The sequence below is a fragment of the Neofelis nebulosa genome, chromosome 2, assembly GCF_028018385.1.
Source record: "Neofelis nebulosa isolate mNeoNeb1 chromosome 2, mNeoNeb1.pri, whole genome shotgun sequence".
Lineage (NCBI taxonomy): Eukaryota > Metazoa > Chordata > Mammalia > Carnivora > Felidae > Neofelis > Neofelis nebulosa.
Genome location: NC_080783.1, coordinates 88,458,852 through 88,466,366, shown reverse-complemented (window position 1 = coordinate 88,466,366; position 7,515 = coordinate 88,458,852). Strand labels below are relative to the sequence as shown.

The 7,515-nt window shown below is 33.3% G+C and overlaps 1 long non-coding RNA gene across 1 annotated transcript in view; it reads left to right on the top strand.

Annotated features, from left to right (window-relative positions):
- The window catches only part of LOC131503748 (uncharacterized), a 151,430-nt gene extending 145,277 nt beyond the window's left edge, over window positions 1–6,153 (top strand). The window contains exons 4-5 of the long non-coding RNA XR_009257579.1: window positions 4,617–4,801; window positions 5,856–6,153. This is a non-coding gene — a long non-coding RNA (uncharacterized LOC131503748). The remainder of the gene's footprint in view (window positions 1–4,616; window positions 4,802–5,855) is intronic.
- Window positions 6,154–7,515: the final 1,362 nt, after the last annotated feature.

The window sequence follows — 7,515 nt, the reverse complement described above, 5'->3', positions numbered from 1 at the left end:
CTTGCATGCCAATATCACTGATGAACATAGATGCAAAAATCCTAAATAAAATATTAACATACTGAATTCAATAATACATTAAAAGGATCAAGTGGTAAGTGGGAATGATTGTAGGGATACAAGCAAGGTTCAAGAAATACGAATCAATGTGATGCACCACATCAACATAATAAAGGTTAAAAATACATGATTATCTTCATAGATGCAAAAAAATTGACAAAAATTAAATATCCACTCACGATATAAACTCTCAATAAACTGGGTATAGAGGGAACTTATGTCAACCTGATAAAGGCTATGTATGACAAGCCCACAGCTAATATATTCAATGGTGAAAAGTTGAAAGTTTTTTCTTTAAGAACAGGAGCAAGATAATGCCCCTCTTGCCACTTTTATTCAACATAGTGTTAGAAATCCCAACCAGAACAATTAGGCAATAAATAGGAATAAAAGATGTCCAAATTGTAAAGGAAGAAGCAAAATTGTCTCTGTTTAAGAATAATTTAATATTATCATATATAAAAAACCCTAAGAACTTTAAAACTAACAAATTATTTCAGTAAATTGTGGGATACAAAGGCAACACACAAAAAATATGTTTCTATACACTAATAGCAAACTATCAGGAGAAATTAAAGTAATTCCATTTATCATTTCTTAAAAAAATAAATAGGAATAAATTTAACTGAAGAGGTGAAAGATTTCTACACTAAAAAATTATAAGATACCAATAACAGAAATTGAAGAAGACACCTATAAATGGAAAAATATTTGATGTTCATGTACTGGAAGAATTGAAATGTCTATACTACCCAAGCAATCTCTATCAACATTCCAATAGCATTTTTCACAGAAATGGGCAAACAATTCTAAAATTTGTATGGAGCCACAAAAGACCTCAAATAACCAAAGCAATCTTAAGAAAGAACAAACCAGAGGCATCACACTTTCTGGTTTCAAATTGTATCAATAGTAATAAATGCAATAGTAATAAAAACAGTATGGTATTGGCATAAAGGCATACAATGGATTAGTGATATAGGACAGAGAGCACTGTGCTCTCTTGTGAATCAGGAGATCAATGGAACAGAACAGAGGTCAGAAATAAACCTGTGAATATATGGTCAATTAATAGATGACAAAGATCCAAGCATATACAATGAGGAAATGATTGTACCTTCAAAAAATGGTGGTAAGAAAGTTGGACAGCCACATGCCAAGGAATGAAACTGGACCACTATCATATACCATACACAAAATTAATTCAAAATGGATTAAAGACTTGATGGGGTACCTGGATGGCTCATTTGGTAAGTGGCGACTTTGGTTCAAGTCATGATCTTGCAGTCCATGGGTTCGAGCCCCACATCAGGCTTTGTGCTGAAAGCTCAGAGCCTGGAGCCTGCTTCTGATTCTGTGTCTCCCTCTCTCTCTGCCCCCCCTACACCCACACCCCACTCATGCTCTCGCTCTCAAAAATAAATAAAGATTAAAAAAATTTTTTTTTAAATGACTTGAATGAAAGACCTAAACCATAAGACTCCTAGAAGAAAACAGAGGGGTTAGCTCCTTGACATTGGTGACGTCAATGATTTTTTGGATTTAACACCAAAAGCAAAGACATCAAAAGCCAAAATAAACCGGTGGGTTTGCATCACACTTAAAAGATTCTGTACAACAAGGGAAACCATCAACAAAAAGAAAAGGCAACCTACAGAATGGAAGAAAATATTTGCGAATCATATATATAATAAGGGATTAACACCCAAAATTTATAAAAAGCTTACATAATAACAAAAAAGCATCTGATTAAAAAATAGAAGATCTGAATAGCCATTTTCCCAAAGAGGACATACAAATGGGCAATAAGGGCATAAAAAGATGCTCAACATCACTAATTATGAAGGAAATTCAAATCAAAAGTACAATGAGATGTCACTTAACACCTGTTGGAATGGCTATTATCAAAAAGAAGAGATAACAAAAGTGCTGGCAAGGATATGGAGAAAAGTAAACATTTGTGTACCTTTTGTAGGAGTGTTAATTGTTATGGTCATTATGGAAGACACTATGGACGTTCCTCAAAAATTTAAAAATTTAAAAATAGAACTACCATATGCTCTAGCAATTCTATTTCTGGGTATGTGTGTGTATATATGTGTGTGTATCTATATCTATATCTATATCTATATCTATATCTATATCTATATCTATATCTATATCTATATCATCTATATATCTATATCTATATCTATATCTATATCTATATCTATATCTATATATCTATCTAGATATAGATATAGATATATCTATCTAGATATAGATATAGATATAGATATAGATATAGATATAGATATAGATATATAGATATAGATATATAGATATAGATATATAGATATAGATATAGATATATCTATCTAGTATAGATATAGATATAGATATAGAGATATAGATATAGAGATATAGATATAGATATAGATATAGATATAGATATATAGATATAGATATATAGATATAGATATAGATATATAGATATATTCTTTCATGTATATATGAAAGAAACAAAGTCACTATCTTGAAGAGATATCTATACCACTATGTTACTTACAATAGCCAAGACATAGAAGCAACGTAAATAAATATTCATCAGTGGATGAATGGATAAAGGTGTTGTTGTTGTTATTATTATTATTATTATTATTATTATTATTATTCAGGCATAAAAAGAAGGAAATCCTGCCATTTTTGACATGGACGAACCTCAAGAGCATTACGTTAAGTGAAATAAGTCAAACAAAGATCAATTCTGTATGATCACACTTATTTGTAGAATCTGAACTCATAAAAACAGAAAACAGATTGGTAGTTGGTAGTTGTCAGAGTTGGAAGGGTGGCCTGTGGGAGACATGGGTGAAGGTCAAAAGGAACAAACTTCCAGTTATAAGATAAGTCTTGGAGATGCCATGTACAGCATGGTAACTATAGTTATTGTGTTGATCATTTCACAGTGTATACATAACTAAATCATTACGTTGTACTCCTTAAATTATTATAATCTTATGTGTCAAGTATATCTCAATACAACTGGAAAGAGTATTAACCACATATTAAAGCTAGTAATTAGAGGAATCAAATATAGTACTTAATGTTCCCTGATCAGTATTGTTTTTCTTTAATCCATCTGTCTTTGTAAAGTGTTTTAATGGCACTACCTGTATTAAAAATCACACAAACTTCTGAATAAGATTTGTAAACTCTAAAGCAATAAATAATCATTTTTAAAAACAAAATTGTACAGAAATCTATTAACTGCCTTTGGGGATAGCTGTTATCCACAACATGGTGTTAGACTATATTTGGTTGATACTTATAAAAGTTCTATAAAAGAGAGTTCTGTTATAATCCTTAAAGCTTGATGACTGAAATTTCTTTCTTTCTTTTTTTTTTTTTTTTGTTCTGAGTAAAGACTAGATAAAATATGCTGCTTGGTTTTTATTGAGGAAAATATTCCCTTGTAAGATAATGTAAAATATCCTATGATTTCTAGCAATGTATTCACTAAAGCAAAATGGATCAATTTGCCAAAAATTAAATGAAGCAATATTGAATCTAACCATCTGGGCAGGATGATATTTGTGTACCTAAACTCTTCTTGACATTTTCATTGGTTAAGGAATTACTCTTCACTTCATGACTCAAAGTTGCTTATGCTTCAGTAAAAACATCTGCTTAGTCTCTTTCCTGAAATGACTATTCAAAAATTATAAATAAAGCAGTATTTGAAAGCAATTCATATATTCATTTATAAATTACCTGGAAGTTTTGGATTTAAAAAGTAGGTATTTTATATACATTTTTACAATTCCATATGTTATGTGTACAATTTCTCATCACCACAATGTTAAGAAAATCATCAATGAAAATATTTCCTTTGTAAGAAAAACCACCAATACGTGAACATGCCTTTTGGGGAAAAAAGGATATAATCCCTTTCAATAATCTGAAATCCAATTCTTTTCCCTCAGAAATGAACACAGTTTTTGGTTTGATGACCTCCTCCAAAAACAATTTTGTATACTGATTAAGTGTAAAACATATACCTGTAATTTTAAGTATTAACATAATATGTTTTGTGTCACAATTTGATTTTATTCAATTATTAATCTCTTTCTTTTAAACTGTACATACCAAGAATGTATTGTAGATTTTTTAGTCATTCTTCAATTTGAAAGGGATTTAGGGGGCGCCTGGGTGGCGCAGTCGGTTAAGCGTCCGACTTCAGCCAGGTCACGATCTCGCGGTCCGTGAGTTTGAGCCCCGCGTCGGGCTCTGGGCTGATGGCTCAGAGCCTGGAGCCTGTTTCCGATTCTGTGTCTCCCTCTCTCTCTGCCCCTCCCCCATTCATGCTATGTCTCTCTCTGTCCCAAAAATAAATAAAAAACGTTGAAAAAAAAAATTGAAAGGGATTTAGGTCATTTATTTACTTATTGTTGTTATATCTAACACTATTTGAGGCTTTACTTTGTACCCTTACCTTAAGTGGTCTAAATAAATTATGTAATTTATTTTTCACAAAAACTCAATAAATAATTTCTGTTATTGTCCCTACTTTACAGGCAAGGACCAGAGAGAGAAAACAAGGTCACGCTGCTAGTAAGGTGTGGTTTCAGGATTCAACTTCAGTAAATCTAACTCCAAAACTGTGCTCTTTTCTGCTATTTTGTATATTTTGCTACTGCTATTTCAAACATTGGCCTTCAACTCTTAAAAGACCACCAGGAAAATCTGTAACCAGGCAATGGTAGGTTGAATAGATTGACTTTGATAAGAGAGAATATCAAGTTGACATGGTCTTAGGGATGTCTTGGAAAAGGGAATCAGGATTTTAAGATTTGGGCAGGGTGACTTTTTAAGAAAGTCTTACATGGTAAAGAACTGAGTGGGATTGAGCAGAATTTGTAACATAACACTTTCAAATTGGTGGGAACAGAGAGGTAAGGCTCTGGAAGCAAATTTTGACAAGAAATCTGTTACTCTTGATGAGTTAGCCTGTATTATAATTGATTATTAGTCTTATCTTCCTGGAGCGTATATCTAAGTTCTTTTGCCTGTTCTTGATATTATTTAACAATGGGACAGGAAGGTATATTTATCTTCTCACCAATACTGATACAATAAAAAGAGTTTTGCATGACCATTCATGTATGTGCACAATAGTTTTCCACTTCTTTTTTTTTTAAGTTTATTTATTTTGAGAGGGAGAGAAAAAGAGAGGGAGAGCAGGAAAGGGTCAGAGACAGAGGGAGGAAGAGAATTTGAAGCAGGCTCTGCAATATGAATGTGGAACCTGATGTGGGGCTCGATCCCATGAACTGTGAGGTCATGACCTGAGCCAAAATCAAGAGTTGGACACTCAACTAACTGAGTCACCCAGGCACCCCATGCACAATATTTTTCTATGATAGATCTGTAGAAGTTGAAATTCTGAGGCTCTACATTTGTATATTTTTTTTTAAATTAACAGGTACTGTCAATTGTGTTCAATAATGCTATAATAATTAACATTTCCAACAAAGATATATGATGCTCAAATCCCCATACTCTCACTAACACTATATATGATCAAGCTATTAATTTTACCAACCTGGTAAGAGGAAAGTGCTGTTTTATTTGATATTTTAATTATAACTCCCTTGATTTTTCCCCTATATTTTCCTAACAAATTTGAGCAACTTTCTTATGGTCCTCATTTGTATTTTGTCTTCTGTGATATATTTGGTTGTCTTCTGTGATTGTCTTCTGTGATGTATTTGGTTTTTCCCTTTGTCATTTTTTTTTTTCCTATTGATTTGCAGGACTATTTCATATAATAGAGTTTCTTGCTCATGTGTTTAAGGAATGGCTTGGTCAGCTCTGATAAAAGACTGCCACTGAGTTCAGGTAATTTCACCTGTACCAATTTTGGACTTTGGTTGAAGACAGCAGATACAGGGAACATTTACTTTTCATGGAGGAAATGGAAGTTCCTAGAGAGGTGAGTGGAAATATGTGATTTCTCCTCAGAGTTAATATATCTTCACTTCCATCCATATTTTACTGCTCAAAACAAATCACATGGACCATCTCCAAATCAATAGGGTAGCTGAATTTACTCTTCTCATGGGTGTCACAGGAAGAAGGTAGTAATTATTTGTGAACAAAAATCTAATCTACTCACTTATAAAGTTCACTCTAGCTTAAGCCCTACCAGAAGATAGTCATGATGCAGACTTTAGTGAATATCATCTCTATATATGTTTTTGTAACTACTCAACAAATATAATGCATGTGTGTATGAACTACATTGTATAAATTGTTGTATTCATGATTTATCCATGTTTAAAAAATAATCACTAATAGACATGAACAGATTCTCAATCTGGTAATTAGGGAAACAAATTTAAATAATAGGATATAAAATTTTTGTCTCTTTTATACAAATAAATGCGATAACCCTTAGTGTTGGTGTGTAACTATGAACTGGAGATTTTTATTTATTGGTAATGAAAGTATTTATGGAGAGATAGGGATTTGGTTTTGACTCATCAATCTGAAGTTTCACAAGCCCCTACAATAAAGGAACTTCCCTTGTCTTTCTGGAAAAAATTACATAATGCAGGAACTTTCTATTTTTTCAAATTTTTATAATACTCAGCCACATAAACTTTGGGGACTAATGTATATTTTGTCATAAAACATGGACTACACTTTTTTCCTATGGTTATTATACTATACAGACTTTTTTCTTGATTTGTGAATAAAATTAGATAATTTGTGTTTTTCCATTAGATATTATTATTCAGGGACCCTATTGATATCTATATTTTCTCTGTAGATCTCTCCTTGGTTTCTAGCACTGCTCTGAGGAATTGCCACTTTTTAACGTTTATTTATTTTTGAGACAGAGAGAGACAGAGCATGAATGGGGGAGGGGCAGAGAGAGAGGGAGACACAGAATCGGAAGCAGGCTCCAGGCTCTGAGCCATCAGCCCAGAGCCCGACGCGGGGCTCGAACTCACGGACCGTGAGATCGTGACCTGAGCTGAAGTCGGACGCTCAACCGACTGGGCCACCCAGGCGCCCCGCCACGTTTTAAATCTATAGTTTACATGGCTTGGTTTGGGGATGTGAGATAAGCGGGTCTATCTAGGTTATCAACGTGATTTCCTCTATTCATTAAAGCAGTGAGGCTGGACAGACAACGTGTTAAATGTGTTATCTTTGACATGCCACGTCTCCAAATTTTAACACTTAGTATACATACTTCAAATTTCTAATTACTCAAAGGGTAATGCATATAGAAACCCACAGGTTTATTTTTTTTAATGTATTTTATTTGAGAGAGAAAGCATGCATATGCACAAGTAGGAAGGGACAGAGAGAGAGGGAGAGAGAGAATCCTAAGCAGGCTCCATGCTGTGAGTGCAGCATCTGACTTGGGGTTCTGTCTCAAGAATCATGAAATCATGACCTGAG